Here is a 24888-nt window from a genome sequence, read left to right on the forward strand (position 1 = left end):
TTCGTGACCTTCGTGATGATTGGTCCTCTTCCTTTCATACCTATACACCCGTAAGTATTGATCAATAATTTGAATATAGACAAACACCTTCTAAAAACCTATATTTTCAATAATTGTCTGCATTTCAGCAAATTTTCCTTTGACAATGGACGACTAGACACAGTATAGGCAGAAAGAAAAATATTACTTCTTAATTTCATGTCTCTAGTACTCTTTTACTGGAAGTTGTTCTTTTTCATGGCTCTTCATTTAAATTGATCGTCCTGTATGGTTTTGAAGTATGTCAAAACATTTTATTTCCTTTAACAATAATACACTGTCGTTCAAAAAAAACATGGAACCATTACTTTTGGAGTGGCAATGATATTTTTAAATATTTCATAATAACAATATACACTGGTGTGCAAAATTTAAGGACCAGTCAGGTTTTCACCTGTAGCTTCTAGTAGGAGTGGCCTGGATATGGGAAAAGCATACCAAAAGAACCTCGTGAGGTACAGAAATGATGAAGGGAACAACACCGACACAACAACGGAAACAAAACGGTACAGAGCGTCTTCCCAGAGCGTCCCATATGTGTTCGAAGGGATTTAGATCGACAGAACGGGCAGGCAAATCCATACGAACAATGTCCTCACTTTCCAAAAGCATATCAACAGCTGCAGTGCGATGGGGTGTGGGGTTATCATCCATAAACACGAACTCGGGGCCAATGGCACCTCGGAACAGACGCACATGGGGAAGAATTACCTCAGTACTGTAGCGTGCACCGATTACAGTACCGCATTCCAATATCTGGAGTTGTGTACGTTCTTCCAAGATAACGCCTCTCCAGGCGAAAACACCTCGACCGCCATATCGATCCCTTTCAGTGATGTTTGTCGGGTGATACCGTGTGCCAACCTCTCGTCAGCCAGATTAGCTGACGTCCAGAATCGCTGCTGAGACTGAATCTACTCTCATCAGTAAAAAGTATCTTAAGTAAAGATTTTGTGGTTGTAACCTTTAGAAATAATATTGGTCCTTAAGTTTTGCACACCAGTGTAGTATTCCTGCCTGTTGAAAAGTTAATGTCTTACTATTTGTAGGTTACTATGGATTGTTGTTGTGTGTTTAATATTATTTGGAACTGGTATGGCTGGTATTCGAATCTCCAGTTTTACAAATTCTCTCAGGAACTCCATGTAAGTTTTATTCTTCTTTATGTATTCATTTACAGATTTTCAAATAAAATGCATATTTCTAAGAAATTTTATTTTATTTTTGTATTTTTCTATTTTTACGAAAACTCCAATCAAGGAAGGTGTTATAACCTATGTTCTATACCATTTAGTACCACGAGTGGGCTGAAGGTTGGGAAGACAGAAAAAGATACTTGTTGTCATTAGGCTTCAATTTCTGTAAGTTGTTATTTTGAAGAAACACAAAGGTTGTCAACAGGATAAATGAGGAAGAAGAAGAAGAAGAAAAGCTAGTTTGTGAGTCGAAAGGTGGACAGTAAATGGATGTTGGCTGGTTGCTGCACATATTCGGACTGATTTGGAAGAAACAGGGGGAATTATAGAAGCCGATTCAGATGCCCATAGAAGTATCTATAGAAAGGACATGTAGCAATAACAGAACGTCTGTGAAACAGAGTGGAGAGACTTTGTAAGAGGCGGACCATTAATTAATCTGACCACCATGTTATGAATTGAGTCTAGAAGCCTGAGAGAGGTTATGGAGGCACCGTCCAGGTTGGAACAATATTCCACGGTAGAGCGGATTTGAGATTGGTACAGAGTGAACAGCTGTTTAAAAGAAAAGTAACGCCTCCCACGTGAACTAGGTCCAAATTAGGTGCGGCTATAAAATTATAAACAGGGCACTGCAGATGTCAGTAGCAATCAGTATGGGGGAATATGATTGGTTGCTTGAAGACGAAGGTGGAATTAAAGATCCTCATTCATAAGAATAATGCCCATGAAATTATCTATAAAAAAGGCATGTAGGAGACCCTCGTGGGCAGCACAGTTGGTATAATCGCCGTCCTCCACAGACAGGGTGGAAAAGACCCGAGTTCGTGTCCCGTCGATAACGTGAAGTACTTTTATGGGCCATTTTCACAACATGGCTGAGTTAGTCGGTCTCGTGAGCAAGATAGCAGGGATTTTTCTTCCGGAAACCGGTTTCAGGGAGAAAAAATCCGTTTCATTAAATATATAAGAATATTTTTGATGAAACATCCCTGTAAATATATCTAAGAGGGGCGGTTCACTTATATGATGCAGTGTGACCTATGAACTTGCCTTAATCACTTTTAGACGTTAAAGACGCAATTATTTCAACAAACTGCGTTCATTTATGTGTTATTTATATATTTTTAAATGTTATTTATTCAGAGCCAAAGGGATGCCGAACGATGTGAACACTCATGGAATGGTATCAGGAGCTATGACTGGATCCATCGCTATTGGGTAAGATGGACATTCCATTCCATAACTGAATAATTATTTCGTTTTTAGTTTGTATCTATCAGATATTTCGATTTTAATTCATTCCATCGAGATTAAGTAAACCCATGATTTTATGGATCTCAATTTAACGAACTTGGGATAAAAAAGAAGCTGGTGTGTTCCGATATGCCGATGAAATAGAAGAGACTGGAACTCATGAATCACAATTTCAAGTTTCGTAGCGCAAATGAAATGCTTTATATGCTCACAGCAGATGCATCCAAATAGTCCAAAAAAAACAATATATAAGCGTTTAGTTTATTCCATTGATTTTTAGAATCATTGCTTTTGGAGGTTGGCAAAAATTAACTGTAATTTGTCTCCATAGGTACTTTTTCGGGCCGACTGTAGGTGGATATTTGGTGCATCAATTTGGATACAGAATGTCCACCCTCTTCTTCTGTGCAGCACAACTATTGGTGGTAAGTTTCTTTTTATTTCTAATTTGCTTTTCGGATCGTCAGAGTCGATCTACATTTTATCCAATCGTTACCCGTTATCCTTACCACTTGTCCAACACCTTATTCCTCAAGAATCGGTCCTTGGACCATGTAATTTCTCATTTTCATAAATGACATTGACGAAGAGACAGAAGACGTGATGTTAAAATTTTCAGATGAAACTAAAGATTGGCAGAGTCGTTAATGGTCAGTGCCAAGCAGCGCTCCTTCAGGATGACTTTAACAGACTTCAGAGATGGTCAAAGAAGTGGCAGCTATGCTTTAATGCTGTCAAATGCAATAGTGTTTTAGGCTAACCTATCCAAATATCTTCCATTGAATTAGTGACATCTGACAGCCTACAATCTAACAGGCTATTATTTATTTATAATAAATTATCAACTCATCAACATCCTGCAATACCCCCCTTCAAGAAACCTGATAATGACATCTAGAATAGATCTTGAAACGTCGCTGTTGAGTAAAAGTAGTATTATGATGCTTTCAGAATATTTTCTTATCATATTTTAAAAAAATAAAATTAATTTACTCATATGACAAGATTTTATATATTTTATATTATAGTAAATTGTATTAATAAATTTTTGTTTTAGGTAATCATTGCCGGTTTCTCTGTCACCATAGAATATATCAGAGGAAGATCAGTCAAAGTCTTACCTACCGAGAAGACGAGTCTGCTTTGTGGTTCAGCAATTGTGAGCAGTTTGCGTGATTCCCAAAGATGACCCAAAGATTTCCACTGTGTAACCCCATTTTATCTTGAAGGGTATGATGTGCAAAACCATGATAACTGCGCCTATTCGTACAATAGGAGGCTACTCACATGTCATAAATTATTTGGACTACAAAGACCTCATCGTGATGGATTTCTTGACTTGTATGGAGGGACCAATAATCTCAACAGTCCTGGTGCATGACTACATAATTTATAAATATAATTAATATATTCTGTAATTATTGTTTTTATAAGTAAAATTTTAATAATCAAATAAACTTTTGACCGATAAATCTTTTCTACGAATTGTGCTCCCAAGAGAGCTCTCTAGATGGAACCTGGAAGAAAATTGTTGAGTAATGATGATCGGACACAAATTGGCACTTTTCTTTCGTTTTAATGACTTTACTGACGAAACAGTGGCCTTTATCATGAAGGAATTGTTCCGACCCTTATCCTGGAGAAATCCGCGAACCTTTAAACTTAAACATTATTCTTCATGCATTAAGAATCTGCAGATAAATGAACCACTAGGTGGCAGTGATCACAGTGTGCTGAAGTGGGATTTACTCAAAGAGGTAATTACCATTAGGGGTAAAGGGAAGGGGTATGGCTTTCGTAAAGGCGACTACGATGGACTGAGACAGTATTTAAATTCTATACAGTGGGACCAACTGATGATGTTACCAACAGCAAATTCAAAATGGGAAGCATTCAAAGAACTTATCTTGGAAGCTACTAGGCTTTACATACCAACTAAGAATTATTGTTCAAGGTTTAGGCCAAAATGGATGTCAGATGAACTAATGAGGCATATGGCAGAGAAGAAAAATGCATGGGATACTTACAAATTAACACGTGACACAGAAGCCTATGATAGATACAAGTTGATATGCAACCAAGTTAGAAAGGAGGTTAGGCAGGCGAAGGCAGATTACGAGAAATCCTTGGCAAGAGATGCAAAGAAAAACAGCAAAGAGTTCTTTACTTATGTAAACTCTAGAAGGAAGGGGATGAATCAGATTGGTCCACTTGAGATCGATGGGTCAACTGTTGATGACCCTGCTCGGGTAGCTAACAAACTAAATGAATATTTTGCATCGACATTCACAGATGAGGAGTTATTCAGCAAGGGGAATGCCAGAGGTGTATTCAACTCTAGCAGTAAGCTACAGAATCTTGAAATAACTGGGAGTAAAGTGAAGGAGAAACTGTTGAAGATAAACACAAGAAAGGCACCCGGGGTGGATGGGATCTATCCAGTTATATTAAAGGAGGCAGCAAAGGAAGTAAGCAAACCCTTAGCCATAATTATGAGAGCTTCCTTGGACTCAGGGGAGGTACCCATAGACTGGAAATGTGCAAATCTGACCCCAATTCACAAAGGAGGATCAAAGGCTGACACAAGTAATTATAGACCTGTGAGCTTAACTTCTGTTCCAGGAAAATTAATGGAGGCACTGGTTAAAGAAGCACTGCAGGATCATTTAGACAAGACTTCAGTTATAGCTCAGACACAGCATGGTTTTGTTAAGGGGAAGTCTTGCCTGACCAACTTGATTGGATACTATGATGCAGTCACAAAAGAACTGGATGCAGGGAATAACTTTGATATTATATACTTGGATCTTAGAAAGGCTTTTGATACTGTTGCACATGGAAGACTGCTACACAAATTGGAGCAGTCTCACATTGGAGGCAAATTGCTGCTGTGGATAAAGGGGTGGCTGAGGGGGAGAAGACAGAGAGTGGTAATCAATGGACATTGCTCATCGTGGACTAATGTTATTAGTGGAGTCCCTCAGGGCTCAGTATTGGGTCCATTATTGTTTTCTGTATTTATAAATGATATTGATGATGGTATATCAAGCTTAATGTCCAAGTTTGCAGATCATACAAAGGTTGGCAGGGTTGTCAAGGACACTACTGACACTATGCTGCTGCAACAGGATCTGGAAAGGTTGAGCAGATGGGCTGAGAGGTGGCAAATGAAGTTTAACATTGACAAATGTAAAGTACTACACATGGGAAACAGCAACCCCAGAGCAACGTATCAACTCTGTGGTACTACACTGACAGTGGTAGAGAATGAAAGGGACTTGGGGGTGGTTGTGCAGGCAGATATGAAGTTCTCTGAGCAGTGCAGACGGGCTGCAAGAGTAGCTCATGGAGTATTGTCAATGATATACAGGAATTTTTCCAGCAGGGATAAGGAGGTGATTATTCCATTGTATAAGGCAATGGTCAGGCCACACCTAGAGTACTGTATACAGGTCTGGAGGCCTCATTTCAAGAAGGATGTAGAGCTGCTGGAACGAGTACAGAGAAGGGCAACAAGATTAGTGAATGGAACAAAGGGGTGCTCTTACGAAGAAAGGCTTAAGTTTTGCAAATTACAGTGTCTGGAGACTAGGCACCAGCGAGGTGATCTGATAGAGGTGTATAAAGCCTTGAATGGTTTAAGCATGCTCAATGCTGATGGGATTCTTCCTCTAGCTCAGAAAAATCACCTGAGAGGGCATAAATTCAAATTGAGGAAAGACAGATGTAGGATAGACGTGCGGAAATTTGCCTTCAGCCAGCGGGTGGTTGGTTGGTGGAACAGACTGCCATCCCTTGTGGTGGAGGTTGATAGCCTAAATAAGTTTAAGGCTCAGCTGGACAGGTATTTTGAACGAACAGAGGGGTGAAGTGGAAGTGGGTTTTTTTTTTTTTTTTTTGGCTGATGCTGCATAAGCTTGCTTTCTTGCATCAAATGCCTCTACTAATGCTAATGCTAATAATCTAGCGGTTCATAATTTCGCTCTTGATCTGAAAGCAAATCATTTTCTCACCATCTGTCCCGCAACAGTCCTTTTTCGACTGTCTCCTCAGAGGCCAAGCTACCATGCAAGAATAAGCAGAGCATAAGGGCCCACGAGCCGGTCCCGATCATTTTTTATAAATATTATTAATAATTAATAATATTATTAATAATATATTATCGTATAAAATAATAATAATATTATTATATTATAGTAGGGACCATCATATGCTATTTCTTACGTTGCCAATGGCTATTTTGAAAAAGGTCATTTAGTAAATTGAAATAATAAAAATAAAAAAAAACATGCAACTATTTAAAGTTTTTTTTTTTGGTTTTTTTTATGAAAACCCCAAACGCGAGAGGTATTAGAACCTGTAGTACTTAGTACCGTGCTTGGGTTGGAGGTTGAGAAGACGAAAGAAGATATTTGTTGATATTGGACTTGAACTTCTGTAGATTGCAATTTTCAGGAAATACGTATGAAGGAAGGTTGTTCCAGAAAACGGCAGTTGAATGAATAAATGAGGAAGATGAAATGTTGGTTCTGTGAGTTTGAAGTTGGACAGTAAATGGATGTTGGCTGGTGGCGGAACGTGTTCGGACTGTTTTGAAAGAGAGAGCGGGAATTCAGAAGAATAGTGCCCATGGAAGTATCTGTAGAAGAGGCATGCAGCAGAAACAGTGCGTCTATGAGAAAGCGAGTGGAGAGACTCTGTTAGAGATGAATCATTAATTAACCTAACTGCCCTCTTCTGAATGGATTCAAGAAGCCTGAGAGAGGTTTTCGGGGCACCACCCCAGATGTGGGAACAATATTCCATGGCAGGGCGGATTTGCGATTTATACAGAGTGAGCAGCTGTTTGGAAGAAAAGTAACGCCGAGAGCGAAAGAGAAAACCAAGTTTTTTAGATGCAGAGGAAGCAATATTTCTAATGTGCTTGTGCCAAGAGAGATTAGAAGTCAGGGTAATCCCCAAAAGAGATATATAATTTTTCCTAGAAATCGGAGTGTCACTAAAGATAAGCATAGGAGCAGAAGAATCCTTTTTGCGAGATATAAGACAAGACCGAGTTTTAGAAGGGTCGAAATCAACTAAGTTGTTTTTGCCCCACTGGAGAATTACCTGAAGATTGGCATTTAAGGAATCCATAGCGGATATTCGAGAAGTTGAAGCTGATTGAGCAGGACAAGGTTTCTCAAAATGGAAAGTGGAATGCAATGTGCTATCATCGGCAAAACTATGGATAGGATTTCCAGTCAATGGAAGAAGGTCATTGATATAGAAGAGAGAGAAAAAGAGTGGGGGAAAGAACTGAACCTTGGAGGACACCAGCATTAGTGGAGAAGTTAGAAGACAGAGAGCCATCTACCATCACCCTCAGTGAGCGGTCAGAAAGAAAACTGGATAACCAATTACAAAAAACAGCTGGAAAACCATAAGATGGAAGCTTGTTTAGAAGACCTTTATGCCAAACATGATAGAAAGCCTTTGAGATGTTAAGAGCAACTACTTGTGTTTCACCGAACTTTTCCATTGAATTTGTCCATAAATGGGTAACATAAGCCAGAATATCTCCAGTGGATCGACACGGACGGAATCCATACTGGCGATCGTTGATCAGAAGGTTTATAGATAGTTTAAGAGTTGGCGGTTAATTGATTTCTCCATTACTTTAGAAAAAGTAGAAGTAATTGCAATGGGAGGATAATTAGATGGGAGGATAATTAGATTTCCAGATAACATATGACATCCAAACATTGCTCCCCTGGTTCCGAGGGATCTATTGAGCACCACGACAACACTTCACACCATGCTGCCGTTATCATCCTGCATATTGACATCTGGCCGGATTAGTCACGGATTCATGATTTTCGCCATATTGTGGACTTTGTGTGAAAAGTAAAAATTAGCATTGATTAGCAGGAACCGCAATTCATCACTACAACAGAAAACGCTTTCCCAATCCTTTACTTTCCAAATTTGGTGTTCCTGGGCCGACTGCTGAATCTTCTTGTTTTTATTGCTGACAGGAGTGGAACCCGTTTGCCCAATGGGTAGCATAGTTGTTTATACCACTGTCCTCCTTCCACTGAATGGAATAGGTTGGAATTCGAACCTTGATAATGACGCGAGGAAGTTTTATGGAGCTTTTCCATAAAATGGCTGAGTTAGGCGGTCTCAGCCGAGGGTTGCATGGATTTTTCTCCCAGAAACTCTGGTTTTCGTACAGCAAATCTATCATAGAATGCATGCAATTTACAGACATATTATATACTGTGCAATATGGCCTGAGTTGCTGATGCGTATAAAACAAAACAAAAAATAAATAAAAAAACACTATAACAGCATATGTATCTCCCACCTCCTTAATATGGCATGTTAAGAACGCACGATACGATTATTATGAGGTACATAATTATGAGAGAGTCCTTGGACTCTGGGGGAGGTACCCGTGGGCTAGAGTTGTGCAAATGTATCCCAAATTCACAAAGGGGAATCAAAGGGTGGCACAAGTAATTATAGACCTGTTAGTTTAACGTCTGCTCATGGGAACTTAATGGAGGCACTGGTTAAAGAAGCATTGCAGGATCACCTAGGCAAGGCTTCAGTTATACTTCGGAAACATCATGGGTTTGTTAAGGGGAAGACTTGTCTGACCAATTTGATTTGATGCTGTGATGTGGTCACAAAGGAACTGGATGCAAAGAATAATTTTGATATCATACTTGGATCTGAGGATGGTATTAAAGGTAAGTTGATACAATGGATAATAGGGTGGTTGAGAGGCAGAAGACAGAGAGTGATAATCCATGGACACTGCTCTTAGTGGACTAATCTTATTAGTGGAGTTCCCCCAGGGTTCAGTGTTGGGTCCATTGATTTTTTCAGTATTTATTAATGATATTGATGATGATATATCAGGCTTAATGGCTAAGTTTGCAGACGATAGGAAGGTTGGCAGGGTTATTAATTACACTAATGACAGTGCGCAACTACCACAAAAAGTCAAACAAAGTTCTAGAAAAGTTGAGCAGATGGACTGAGAGGTGGCAACTGAAGGTTAACATTGACAAATGTAAAGTACTGCATATGGGTAGCAGTAACAGCAGAATAACTGTGTGATACTACACTGACAGTAGTAGAAAATGAAAAGAACCTGGGGTAATTGTGCAGGCAGATATGAAGTTTTCTGAGTAGTGCAGACGGTCTGCAAGAGTAGCTCCTGGTGTCTTGTCAATGATGTGCAGGATTTTTCTAGCAGGGATAGGCAAGTGATTATCCCCTTGTATAAGGCAATGGTCAGGCCACACCTTGAATAATGTAATCGGGTCTGGAGGCCTCATTTTAAAAGGATGTAGAGCTGTTGGAACAAGTACAGAGAAGGGCAACAAGATTAGTGAACAGAACAAAGGGTTGCTCTTACAAAGAAAGGTTTAAGTTTTGCAAATTATGGTGTTTGGAGAATAGGCACCTGCGAGGTAATCTGATTGAGGTGTATAAAGCCTTGAATGGTTTGAGCAAGCTCAATGCCAATGGGATTCTTAGTCTTGCCCAGATTAATCGCCTGAGGAAATATAAATTCAAATTGAGAAAGACAGTTGTAGAATAGATGTGCAGAAATTTGCCTTTAGCCAGCGGGTAGTTGATTTCTGGAACAAATTTCCATCTGTTGTCGTGAAAGTTGACAGCTTAAATAAATTCAAGGCTGAACCAGACAAACATTTGGAGCTAATAACAATGGTTAACAAATGCTTGCTTTTTGTGCCTGGGATATGGGCATACATCTGAACACTGCTCCCATAGCTCTCCTGCAGCCATTGTGCCCGTAGTGGACACGTCTATGCAAAATGCCCCCACCGTGACGAACAGCCCAGCTGCATCAACTGTAAGAGAAGGAAACGGGTCTACTCCCACTCAGTTCGTGATGTATCCTGCTCAGAGTATCAACGAGCACTTGAACTGGTACAGCTAAGAACTGCTGATGAATAATCCAAATACAGTTACGGATCGACGTCTTCCCAGTCGCAACGCTGCAGTAGTTAATCCCAATCTTAATCACAACTCTACCAATCTAATCACTCCTGGAGAAAAACTTCGCATAATGAAAATTAATGGACAAAGCTCACGAGCTGTTTCTGATGAGATCCGTCTTTCACCAGAAGAACACTCCATCTATATTGTTGCCATCCACCAGCCCTATTTTGCAAAGGTGCAAGTTGGTTCTTCAACTAAAATAATGGGGAATGCTCTTACTGCTAGGGCAATACAACTGTCCCCGAAGATCCCAACTCCTGCATTGTTGTACTTAATCGGGAACTTGATATACTGGTAGTACACGGGCTCTGCAACAAGTTTGCAACTTGCATCCAAGTCATAGCCTCTACATTATCATTTTATTTGATTTCACTCTGTTGCCCACCCTCAGCCGATATCAATAATTCACTGAACTATCTGGAGTTTGCTCTCAACTTTCTGCACATGAAATCTGTTCTCATTGTCTCCGATGTAAATGCCAAGTTATGATTCTGGCACAGCCGTATCTCTGATGCTCGAGGCCACTTGTTGGAGGACTTCATTGTCTTCCACAGCCTTATAGTTCATAATATACCACAGCAATATTTCACATATAGCTCTCCCAAAGGTTAGATTCTCAAATCACTTTGAGAGTCCAACATCGATGTCACATTAACGACCAATGACCTCAGTACCGGGAACTCTGACTGGAAGACAATCCCAGAGTGGACGCTCAGTGATCATAGAGTGATTACCTTCTACATGGCAACACACTCAGCCGCTCCCCCCAGGCCCCCTAGTCAGCTCGCCCTCTTGAGGTTCTCAATCAAGGATGTCGATTGGTAGACTTTTGATGACTCGATTACCAGGAATTTTCCCTCACGCAATCCTAACCACCTTAACTCATCTGCTGCTAATGAATTGGTCGAAATACTTCAGCAAGCACTAATGAAGGCTTCGTATAAGTCGGCAAGAAAAAAGGCCATCCGTCCCACTGTTTGCTCATGGTGGTGTAATGAGCTAGCAACGATGCGTAAGGAGGCCCCCAGAGCGCGACGGTTTTATCAGCGCCATCGCAACTGGTCCCCCTCTGAAGTGGCAAGATTACACAGTAGCTACATTGCCAAAAAGAATGAATACGCAAAAGCCATTGCTGCCAAGAAGAGAGCAACCTGGACTACATTTGTTAATGACTCGGGAATTCCAATCCATCGGGCCTTCTTTATAAGATAGCAAGGGAGAAAGCATACATGCCTGATATCTTTGGTACAGTTACAACCGAAACTTGAGAGACCTCGAACTGGACTGACACAATTAATCAAATACTAGACAAATTGTTTCAGGAGGATGATTCCGCAGGGGATCTACCAGAGCATTCAGCTATACGAATGGCCAACAAAACATGACAATAAGGCAACTACCAATCCCTTTACCACTGATGAACTGTCGGCAGTGATTAATTAAAAAAATGCCCTGGGATGGACCTAATAGAATATGTTTTTATTCTGCGCTTCTTCAAGCTTAGACCCCTATACCTACAATTATTGTACAATAAATGCCTGCAAGACGGAGTATTCCCCAAAATTTGGAAAGTAGCTCTCCTTCGGCTCACCAGGAAACCTGGTAAACCTCCTGACGACCCCCGCTCCCTCAGACCTATTGCCCTCCTGGAAAATCTCGGGAAAATACTGGAAAGACTCATGGCACTAAGAATCATGCAGTTTCTCTGTGAACAAAACCTCTTCTCCCCAGCATTGTATAGCTTTATGCCAGGGCGTTCTTCTGAGGAGGTTCTGTTTGACCTGGTCCTCCACACAGAAAATTCTACATCCAAATATGAACTGGCTATCTTTGTTGATTTCGAGGGCGCCTTTGACACTGTTTGGTGGGATAGTGCATTGGCCCGCCTCCGCCAGACTGTGCTCCCTCCAGCTATCAGCTCTTTCGAAATTATTTCACAGAGCGTGAGATAGTAGTCAAATCCAACTATCTGCAGGTAACTAAACCGACCTCTCGAGGGTGCCCACAAGTTCTGTCTGGAATATGGTCCTCCACAGTTGGCTCACAAAACCCTTGGATGAATGTAAAATAGTGGCTTTCACAGATATCTCACTATCGTTGTTCCTGGAAAATCCCGCTTTGACCTAGAGTGTAAAGCAAATCGTATCCTGTCCGATCTCAACTCCTGGACGGTGCTCAACAAACTACGAATCAATCCGGATAAAAGAAAAATGATGCTCTTCAAATCCAAGCTAGATCTCAGACGCCCACCACAAATTAAGATCGCTGGAAAGCAACTCCCGATCGTATCACAGACGAAAGTCCTGGGGCTGATTATTGATCACAAGCTGAGCTTCCACCAACATCTTATGCACTTAGGGAACAAGGCTAAAAGATTCTCAGCGGCCATCATTAGATTTTACAGACGTGACTGGGGACTCTCAAATAAAACTCTGCCTTATACTACAGAGCGGTCTTTATGCCTATTGTGACCTATGCGGCTGGAGCGTCGTTTCACAGAGTGAAGCTAGTCAAAATGAGAGACAAACTTAACGCCATCCAGCGAAGTATGCTTTAGTCTACTCGTAGAATTAGCCGGACAGTGTCCACAGCTGCCATTCAAGTGATCGCCGGAACATTACTACTGGAATTGTACGTCATCTATCGCGGTCTAAACTTCAGGATGAAGAAGAAAATTCCAACTAAAATCCTTGAAATCGAACTGGATCTAAACAGCAACCCCAAAGCCGAAAGACTTGGGTGCTACAATGAACTAATAAACATTTGGCAAACCAGATGGGATACCTCTGTAACAGACGCCATTACTAGAAAATTCCTTCCAGAGGTCTCGTTTACTGCAACGAAAACTGTTAAGTCCTGGCTGTCGTTGACCTTGGAATCCTCCTTCTTGGTCCCTCAACGAGAAGCTTTTTCAGCTAGGACTGTTTACAACAGATAGCTGTTTCTGCGGAGAAAAGGAGAACTGGAAGCTACTCCTACTTGAATGTCCGCTGTATGAAGACCTAAGAAGAACTCTTACACAGGCAGTAAATCACCAGAAAATCTGTCAGCGCTGCAGACTTATGCTGCACAAGTCTTCGAGCGTAGAAGGCAAACCCATGCTGAAGCAAGACGCATTAGAATTATTATTAGAATTAGAATTAGAATTATTATTAGACGCATTAGAATTATTATTTATTTTTTCTTCTTCATTTATTTTTTATTTTTTTTTCTTCCTTTCCCCCCTCTGGAATGGGCCCCCAGAGGATCCTGGCCCACCTTCTGGCAATACTAGGAGGATCAGCGTCTCTTTTGAGACAGTACGTGTTTTACTGGAACTGGCCCACCTCCCCGTGGTATGGACGAGTACCCAGAATCATCTATCCAGATGACTAATGCTTCTGGGTAGCCAAGTGGCCAGACACAACAACAGAATACACACATAATACACACACACACACACACACACACACACACACACACACACACACACACACACACACACACACACACACACATATCTGGCCCATTTGTAGTGATACTGTTCTTCACAGAGATACGAGGCGGAGTTGAACAGTCGTCTCGCCACTATGGAAGCAGTTTCAGAAGAATGGAACCATTACGAGAAGAGCTGGCCATGGTTGCCCGACGGCTAAGTCAACCAGAAGAGACCGCTATCTGGCTGTAACAGCAAGACGGAACCGTACGATGTTCTGTCATCAATTGTCTCTTGAGGTTACTATCGCCCCAGGTGAAAATATTTCCAACCGGTCTGTGTTAAGAAGGCTCAATTGAAGTGGACTCTACGAAAGAAAGGCAGTGCTTTGTGTCCCATTAACCACCTGAGAACGCGCTGAAACTGCTGACATGAACTTGTCACTTGGAGCCCTGACAAATGGGGTGCAGTTCTATTCTTGATAAGTCCCCGTTTCAGCCTACAAACAGATTCTGGAGGTTATTTCATCCGGAGGCAACGAGGAATGTGGTACCCTTCTTCCAACGTCCGAGAAAGGGACATTTACGGTGGAGGCGGTGTTCCTGAGTGAGGCTGAATAATGATCTCCCCGCTCCATGTTTTTGATAGGGATATGGTAACTGCGCAGAGATACTGAGAATAGATCCTCGAACTGTATGTGCGACTTTTACGGGTGCAGATGGCCCAGATTTTCTTTTTATGTTCGACAACGCCACTACACATAGAACTCAAGTGGTGGAGGAATATCTTGAAAGTGCAGATATGCAATGACTGCTGTGGCCAGCACGATCAGTAGATGAAATTCGATCGAGCATGTATGGGGTTGCACGTCAACTCTAAGGGCACTTTGTGAGCTGAGGTCGAATCTTTCGGTTTTTCAAAGAAAGAAGTGGCTTTCTTTGATATGCGGCTAACAAACCCAAGATTTTTTAGCTCCCGCCGCGTAATTTGGTTGGAAATGGGTCTTTTTTTGCCTAAATTCAATTTTTCAGTCATTTGGTGCAGGCTGGACTGTGTTTTGAAGCATTATAATGCTTTAGAACAGACCAGGACAGAACGCCAGAACCGGAATTTAAAGCAACGAATAATTATTCGCTGCTTTAAATTTCAGCCTTCTTAGAGTACCAACTTTCACCGCATTCTTCTTTTCAGAGCTACATTCTCCTTTCGTCGTCCACTCATTGTACACTTTTGTGATGATTTCTTTCGATATAACACTGATTTCCTTCGTGTTCTCAACTGTGGCTCGCACTAAACGTGCTTCGACAGTTACACCTTTCTGGAAATGGGAATGATCCCCTGTCTTCCCCACACCCGGATCACTGACCAAATTATTTGGTCAGTGATCCGATTGTAGGTCATAACATTGATCCGGTTTTGTAGGTCATAACATTGGCCTACAAAAGCAAGATAAAGCCATTTCCATCTGAGTTTAATGTCCAATTTTTTGCATACCTTTGTTTCAAAGAGTAGCAAACGTCTAACCTCCTTAACTTTTGCACATGAGCGTACATGTATTATTCAAAGATAGAATTTCAAGGCGAATGCCATATACATGATAATATTTAGATACGAAGAATAATAAATAAATAAATATTCATTTATTGCAAATACAGCAAGCCCATCACAGCACATGGCTAGGAGCAGGTAATAACACAAAGGGCTTGCTGGACCTCTTCATTTTATCGGAGATCTGACTCCTGTAGGCTTCAGAGTTGATTAACCTGTTGCAATCAATGTTGTGATGATTTATGAGGTGAAGGGATGCATTGGAGAATATTCTGTCCATTTGTTTGAGCCTAGAGAGGTTGGATTTGAATCGCTGGTTTCTTGAATTTTCCCTTTTGCGGGCAGCTATTATATTTGCTAAGTTTGGTGCGTCGCATGCAGAAGTGATTAACTTTGCAAGAAGCATGACTCCAGACTCGTTGATCATCTGTTGCAGGGGTTTTGTTTTTAGGTTTTTATAAAGCTGATGCTTTGATATTGTATGGGGAAAACGAAGCTTACTATTGAGCCATCTAAGAACCCAATATTCTAGAGCAAGGAATTTCTTGACAGTTACTTGAGGAGCACCAGACCAGATTTCAGAAGCATAGGACAGAATGGGAAAGATGCATCTTTGAACATGCTTAATGACTGTTTATCTCTCTTGAATCGCTGTGCTGCTTCTTGTTTGATTAACCATTTTGCTTTTTGAATTTTTTGAGCAACATATAAATAGTGGGCATTAAAGGAGAGATTTTTATCAAAAACAACTCCAAGGTCTTTGTGAGCGTAAACATTTGGGATTGGGACATCTGCAATTTTTATTTCTATGTGGTTGGGTTGTTTCTGAAGGGAATAAGTAATTTGAGCAGATTTGCTCGCATTTATATTCAGATTGAGATCTTTCAGGTACTCGATGATTTCACAAATCTGTGAATTCGCATCATCGATAACTTTGCGAACATCATCACTGGCTTTGGAGATTATAAATAACTTTAAATCATCGGAATATGCCAGTAGATTTGGATTTTCTTGTAGCAGTGGTTGAAGAGATGCTGAAAATATAGTACTGGAGAGAACGGCTCCTTGAGGAATGCCTGTTAAGGTTGTGACGAGAATATTGTCAGTACTAGTAGGGAAGAGGAGAAATCTGCGATTAGGCTGTATTGAAGATAGGAAATAATCATTGTGTCAACGAGAAAATGATTTTTTAGTATTTTAAAAGCTTTTTTGAGATCTATGTTGTCGAAAGCACCTTTGATATCAAAATAAAATACATCGCAGTGTGCCTTATCTTGAAACGCAGTTTGGTTGCGTACAATGGTGTCAGCTAGGCTTGTTGTTGTGGAACGCCCTCTAGGAACATGCAAAGATTGCATGTTGAAGATATGGGAGCATGATTTTTTCAATAATTTTAGTAATTATTGACGAAACAGCAATTGGTCGATGGCCGGGATGGTTATTTCTGCAAGCTTTTTTAGGAATCAGCGTAATCCTGAAAGTTTTCCACTGTCTTGGAAGGAATGGCTGGCAGATGCACCTGGAAATGATATGCACTAACGAATCAATGATGTATACGCTGGACAATCTAATAATAAAACCAGGGATGCCGTCAAGACCTTCACTACTATCAGGACGTATTTCGTTAACTGCACGCTGAACTGTATTCTTGTTCACAAGTTGGTTAATTAGCAGGGCTTGACCCGGAGACACATCATGTTGCACGTTGTCTGCTTTTCATAAGAATTGAGTGCTATAGATGCCGACTCTGTTTTCAGTTGATTCAGCCATTTTATAAGAGGAAAGGTGGCGTCCTGTATAGGAATATTTTTAAGAGAATCCCATGGGTAGTATTTTAAGAGCTGCAAAAACTTTTCTTTCTGAAGAAATTTAATTGATGATATTCTTTTAGTGATTTCCAGAGGGGGTGAGGATTCCCGCAGCAAATTGTTGCTTGAAGTTCTATACTTTTGTGGTCAGATTTAAATGTAATGTTCCTACTAAGTTTTTCATGCAGTGGAAAGTTAGAGTATACAAGATCAAGCGCTTGATTACCTCTTGTAACAGGGACGTTGATTTTTTTAGCTCCTAGGACGAAAAATGAGTTGGACAGCAGCTTCATTTGTAAATTATATTTGGGCAGGGGAAGGTTAAAGTCGCCCATTATAATGATGTTAGTTTGAGGCTTAAGAACAGTAGTGATCCAGGTTATTAATTCATTAACATTCTCGGAGATAAAGAGAGTTCGATGTTTGGGATCGCGCAGCTGTATTTTCCGGAACAAATTCTTCAGCATCTGGACTGAGGACTGGAACTGCAGAAGCCTGGTGAACAGAACGGTGAGGCACAGGAGGGCTTTCGACCATAGCCTTTAGTTCGAGAAGCAAGTGGTAGAATTTACATTGCTGATCTTCTATTCGAAAAAGATGCTGTTTAATATCTTCATTTTCTCTAAATTGTTTCCTCAGCATTTGTTCCAGGGAAGCAAATGAGCAATCATTATTTGGGACTGTTGAAGGCAGGGGGGACGGATTAGAAGAGTCATCCGTTTGGGCGGAGGCATCTTCAGTTGACTTCCTTGTATGGTCTGAGGGCTAAGGAGATTGTAGTATATTGACGGGGGGGGGAGATGAAGGATGATCAGCGTTGCGAAGGAGATCAGCATCGGTTGGGGTATCCTGGCAAAGGTGATGCTGACTAGGAGACAGTAAATTTGCACTTTCCTTGTTAGCACTTTTGCATGAAGGGTATCTGAAATTGTTTTTGAAAGAAATGAGACGACAGTTCGGACGTGGGAGTGGCTAACTAAAAAATTGCTAGAGGCTTGCAGGACTTTACCAAAGCAGGAACACTGCCAAGGTCACGAACAGCTTGTGTCAAGGTAAGCACTTCAGGTCAAAAGTCAATAACGTTGCTGTTTGTAGTTAGGCTAAACAAAGGCTCAGAGACGTTGCACACTAAAATTTTAAGCTTAAATAAAGAGTACTTATCTTGATGAATACTTCATAAAAACTATCTAAGTTGCTCGATAGTCATCTAAGGAACACGTTAGTACACAGATTTTATAAAGATGCCCTTTAAAAACTACTTAAAATCACTATAAAGCAGGAGCAGATTCACACACGTCTAACACCTAGGCCACCTCGCGAGAAGAGTTTTCTAAACATCGATAAAGTGATTCCTAAAAATCATTCGCTGTGAATTGACCTTGAGTATTCATCTTCTATCAAGAGGAAGCAAAATCTGTAGGAACTTATCACCATGATCTCCAAGTTGCATCAATGTTTATCTTAAGACGTATAGAGGTGTTACCACATAGAGCAATCGCTTTCATTTTAAATTAACCATTAGCAAAACGGTAGGCAAATTGGTCTTTAAATTTCACAATAAGAATTTGGAACGAAATACATCCACGGATAACAAAGATGGCAGAAAGAAAAGGTAAGAATTTATAATAAAGGTTTTTTTTTAATGTGAATAAAGTCTTATGTTGTGTAGAACTTCCTTAGCTTTCTTTATTTTGATTATAAATGGACTGCAGTTAAAAGAGTGGTCGTGGCGATTAGCACAATAGTTACAATTAGCGTCCCCACATCAGCTGGAAAAGTCCTGGGTTCGAACCTAACTTTTCTTAATTATTTGTTATTTATTCCAAATTTTTGAAATCTTGGCATTTTAATGTTTCTAAAATTAATGTTTCCAAGATTCTAAAATTTATCATTCAACTCTATTTGTTATTAACTTAGAATATTTTTAATCTTTTAATAGAAAGATTATTTTAAAAAAACGCCTTTCGTGAAGTGCATTTTACAACACATTAGCATTCCAGACGTTCACTGAAACATCTAGAATGGCCCGGAACGCCTAGAACGGGGGGGAAAGGCCCAGGTTCGAATCCCGTTAATAACGCGAAGAATATTTCGAGGTCTTTTTCACTCTATGGTTGAGTTCGTCAATCTCAAGTGTTTTTCATTGGAAAAAAAACACTGGATGATGGGTTTTTCATCCAGCAAAACGACCAGAGAGAACACAATTTATGGACATTACACACATGGGTAGATAAATAGCTGTTGGGCCCCCTAAGATGATAGTTTTTTCAATCTAATATCATTGTCAAATATAAAAAGCCTTAACATCAACTCATCTTTTACCCGATTTCCTGACTGTAAGATACTTTTGTCTTATAGGATAAGATTCTCAGTCCAAAAAAAATTCATCTTGTAATCTAGATAACAATTAATTATTTCATGAGAGAATATTATAAATTTAATAAAACTGATTTAAGTTTCCATAAATCAGAAGACGCAAGTTTCTGGTCCAACGGCGGGATAACCAATTCTCTTAAGTCGACTCTACACAGTGTGGATAAAGAAAATCCAGAATCTCTGTCCAAGAGGAAGTATACCAACAGACAGCTGTGGACTCTTTTCAATCTGTCAATTGGCAATTTCTGCGTGGGACTCTCTATAGCTATTCAAGGTCCATTTTTCCCAAGGGAGGTATGATTATTGTAATGCATTAATTGGCATTAGACGTGGTTAATTTTGTTCCTTTTACTCTATTTAAAGTAATTTACTTTAAAAAGATAAATAATAGTGTCAAACTGTAAAAACTTCAAAATACTTTTTTAAAACTTAATATAAACTTAAACTATGGTGAATTCAGGAATTCCTTATGTACCGTATTTGAAGATTTAGTTTTAAAACAGCAAAAAGAATTTAAAGGAATTAAGATACTTGCTCAAAAAAGGGAAGTGCCCATCCCGTTTCTTGGTTGTTATATATAAGACCTGTGTGTTAACATTGATAAGGTAAGTATACCGGTGTGCAAAATTTAAGTACCAGTCAGGTTTTCACCTGTAGCTTCTCATAGGAGTGGCCTGGATACGGGAAAAGCATACCAAAGGAACCTCGTGAGGTACGGAAATGATGAAGAAAGCAACATCGACACAACACCGGAAACAAACCGGTACAGAGGGACTTTATTCAAAAATGGCAACATAGCACTGGCTGCCATGATACCGATGCATCATTGCCAAAGAAGGAACAAAGGGAAGAGGGGGTCCTCAGTAGGAGATATGGTCTCCGTAATGTTGATGCAGGCTTTGCACTGCCTGTCCATACTTAAAACAATGTTGTTGATAAATTCTTGCGGTAACATCGTCCTCTGTCAGCGCCATCTTCAGCTGGTGAACATTTTCTGGTGGGTGTGGACGTGCCGCTAGGCGTCTCCCCAGAGCGTCCAATATGTGTTCGATGGAATTTAGATCGGTAGACGAGCAGGCCAATCCATACGAACAATGTCGATTGGACAGTATGATGCAGTCACAAAAGAACTGGATGCAGGGAATAACTCTGATATTATATACTTGAATCTTAGAAAGGCTTTTGATACTGTTGCACATGGAAGACTGCTGCACAAATGGGAGCAGTGTGGCATTGGAAGCAAATTGCTGCTATGGATAAAGGGGTGGCTGAGGGGGAGAAGACACAGAGTGGTAATCAATGGACACTGCTCATCGTGGACTAATGTTATTAGTGGAGCCTCTCAGGGTTCAGTGTTGGGTCCATTGTTGTTTTCTGTATTTATAAATAATACTGATGATGGTATATCAAGCTTAATGTCCAAGTTTGCAGACGATATAAAGGTTGGCAGGGTTGTCAAGGACACTACTGACACTATGCTACTGCAACAGGATCTGGAAAGGTTGAGCAGATGGGCTGAGAGGTGGCAAATGAAGTTTAACATTGACAAATGTAAAGTACTACACATGGGAAACAGCAACCCCAGAGCAACGTATCAACTCTGTGGTACTACACTGACAGTGGTAGAGAATGAAAAGGACATGGGGTAATTGTGCGGGCAGATATGAAGTTCTCTGAGCAGTGCAGACGGGCTTCAAGGGTAGCTCATGGTGTCTTATCAATGATATACAGGAATTTTTCTAGCAGGGATAAGGAGGTGATTATTCCCTTGTATAAGGCAATGGTCAGGCCGCACCTTGAGTACTGTATACAGGTGTGGAGGCCTCATTTAAAGAAGGATGTAGAGCTGCTGGAACGAATACAGAGAAGGCAACAAGATTAGTGAATGGAACGAATGATTGTTCTTGCGAAAAAAGGCTTAGGTTCTGCAATAGTGTCTGGAGACTAGGCACCTGCAAGGTGATCTGATTGAGATGTATAAGGCCTTGAATGGTTTGAGCAAGTTCATTGCTGATGGGATTCATCTTCTTGCCCAAATTAATTGCCTGAGGGGACATATTTCATATTGAGAAAAGACAGTTGTAGAGTAAATGTGCAGAAATTGCTTTTAGGCAGCTGATAGTTGATTGCTGGAACAAACTTCCATTTGTCATTGTGGAAGTTGGCATCTTAAATAAATTCAAGGCAGAAATACTGAGCTAGTTCTGCTTTGAAGTGGAGTGAATGGATGGGTGAAATGGGAAGGGTTTTATTTTATTTTTTTTTTTTGGTTGATGCTATATAAGTTTGCTTTCTTGCATCATTTGCCTCTATTAATGCTAATGCTAATCTCCTCACTTTCCAAAACCATATCAACAGCTGCAGTTTGATGTGGTGTGGTGTGCGGTTATCATCCATAAACACGAACTCGGGGCCAATGGCACCTCAGAACAGACGCACAAGGGGAAGAATTATCTCAGTACAGTAGCATGCACCGATTACAGTACCGCCTTCCAGTATCTGGACTTGTGTACGTCCCTACAAGATAACACCTCCCCAGACTAGAACACCTCGACCGCCATATCGGTCCCTTTCAGTGATGTTTGCGGGGTGATACCGTGCGCCGACTTCTGCCCAGATTAGATGAGGTCTAGAATCGCTGCTGAGACTGAATCTACTCTCATCAGTAAAGAGTACCTTAAGTAAAGATTTTGTGGTTGTAACCTTCAGAAATAGTGTTCGTCCTTAGGTTTTGCACACAAGTGTAGTTGATGAAAAAGGCTAATAGTCGTGAACTGGCCACTTTCGAACTTTTCGTCTTCAGTCAGCATTGTGTGTTAGAGAACGCGAATGTTTTTAAAGAAAGTTTATTTCCCATGATGCAGTTCAGTACAAGCCGAAATTTCACGTGTGTTAAGTTCCAAATGGGGGACAGGTTTATGGGGAGTTTAGTGTTTAACACATTTAATGAAGTGTAACGCCGAAACCATTCGATAACGAGAATTTGTAATTGGAATTCAATTTAATAACTGTGATTGTCGAATCAATTAACGAATCGTGATTATAGGAATGGACTTGTTGTGCGAGTTCTGTGTGTGTTTGGTTGGTTTTGAAACTGTTCAAGTGATAATACGCACGTGTATTAGATGTCTTAGACCAGCCGAATTTTGCTGTAGTGCCTCCTATGTAGCACTCTGTACAGTCCGATTGGAATCTTATCAAATATATGATGTTATTAAAGTCTCGCGTCGAGTACTTGTGTGTCTCTTTATATGTGTTGAACTTAGAACCCAGTTTGTTGTATGATGAAAACATGAGCATTATATCTGTGTTCATGAAAACTTGAAGAAGTCGTTTAGCGTATTGATTATGAAAGGGAAGGACAACGTGAATTCCTAGTTTCTTATCACGGTTTAAATTATTTGGGTTGTTAATTCTATATTCAGCTTTGAAGATGGTTTCTCTAATTAATTGTGGTGGATATTTCCCGGCTATGAATCTCTCTGTGAGATATTGTAACTCAATGGATAATTCTTCATGTGTGGAACATTATAAAATTTATTGCAGAGAACTGCTCTTTTGATGTTCAATGGATGGTGTGAATAAAAATGTAAATATTGATTTTATTCTCTGTTTACACTTCGAGGGTGTACTTAAGCGTCTCATGTATGGTATTGAATGTTTTAAGAAGTGTATCAATGGTTAACTTGTTACCTATCAGAAATATGTCGTCAGCGTATCTCATGTATAACTTGAAGTTTGAGGGAAATGGTCGGAGTACATTTTGCTCAATTGCGGCTAGATAGATCTTGGACAAATGGGCCGAGATTCGGCCCTTTTGTCCGAGATCTATCTAGCCGCAATTGAACAAAAAGTACTCCAACCGTACTTGAACGGCAAAACTGCAAAGGTCAGCGAAAGGTTGATGTTAGAGGTGAGCGCCGGGTCTGACGACTCCTACAAGCGAACAGGCGCAGTACTGTTGAAGAGTTGACTACCCAATACAACATGGGTCAACTCGGAACAATATCTGGCATGACCATGCATCATGACCATGACCATGCATCACACACTCGCACGTATGGGCTATACCAGCAGACAATCCGTACGGCATCCTCTTCTAACCAAGGTTCATTGGCGTAAAAGACTTGCCTGGTGCAAGGATCATGCAAGTTGGACGTTAGAGGACTGGAAGAAGGTGTGCTGGTCGGATGAGTCACGTTATTTACTCAACACCGTGGATGGTGAGTACGGATTTGGCGTCAGCAACATGAGGCTCTTGATCTATCATGCATGGTATCAAAAGTGCAGGACGGTGGAGGCAGTTGTATGATGTGGGGCATGTTTCACTGGCAGGAACTTGGACCTCTGGTGCATGTGAAACAATATATCACTGGTCTCCGCTATCGTCAACTACTTGCTGACTTTGTACATCCTGCTACGTTACACTTTTTCACGAATGGCGATGGTGTCTTCCAAGATCACAATGCGCGTGCCATCGGGCATTTGTTGTGCAGGAATTGTTTGAGGAACACAGTTCTGACTTCCAGCATATCGATTGGCCTTCGAACTCCGCCGATATCGATCCCATAGAGCACTTGTGGGACACTATGGAAAGGAATATCAGGCGTCTGGATACACTAATCACCTCCATACCTGCATTGCTAACCGCATTACACACACCTTTGGTTGGCCATACCTCCCGAACGCTTCCGACATCTTGTTGAATCAATGCCACGTCGGATTGCTGCTGTACTGAAGGCAAAAGGAGGAAGTATTAGGTAGGTGGTCATATTTCAGTGATCACTCAATGTACATGGAAAAAACTCAATGGATTAGATCCAGAAATCTCTAGCAGTTCATGCCACAGAGGACTTCAGCATAATAACAGATGTATTAAGGTAGAGAAAAGGAAAAAGATATCAAAGTTAACCGATCTCTATAGTAATGTTGGAGTGATTAAAAAAAGCGAGGTCCATTGATGCCATTATATTATATATGAGCTTACTCCATATGATTTAAATTTGATAACTTAAAAATTAAAAACTTGTTTTCCAACCTAAATAAATAAACTTTAATTTGTATAAATACTGTGGAAATAATATTCAGTAATGATCCACAGAAGGTTTAATCCTAATTCTGTCTGGTATCTGGTTAATTTGTTAGGCCGAGTCAAAGGGTATGTCTGCAACAGGATACGGATTCGTATACGCAATTTTCCACCTTGCTCTTTTCTTGACGTCTCCCA

The sequence above is a fragment of the Mastigoproctus giganteus genome, chromosome 11 (genome assembly GCF_048544385.1).
Source record: "Mastigoproctus giganteus isolate SK-2022 chromosome 11, ASM4854438v1, whole genome shotgun sequence".
NCBI classification, from domain to species: domain Eukaryota; kingdom Metazoa; phylum Arthropoda; class Arachnida; order Uropygi; family Thelyphonidae; genus Mastigoproctus; species Mastigoproctus giganteus.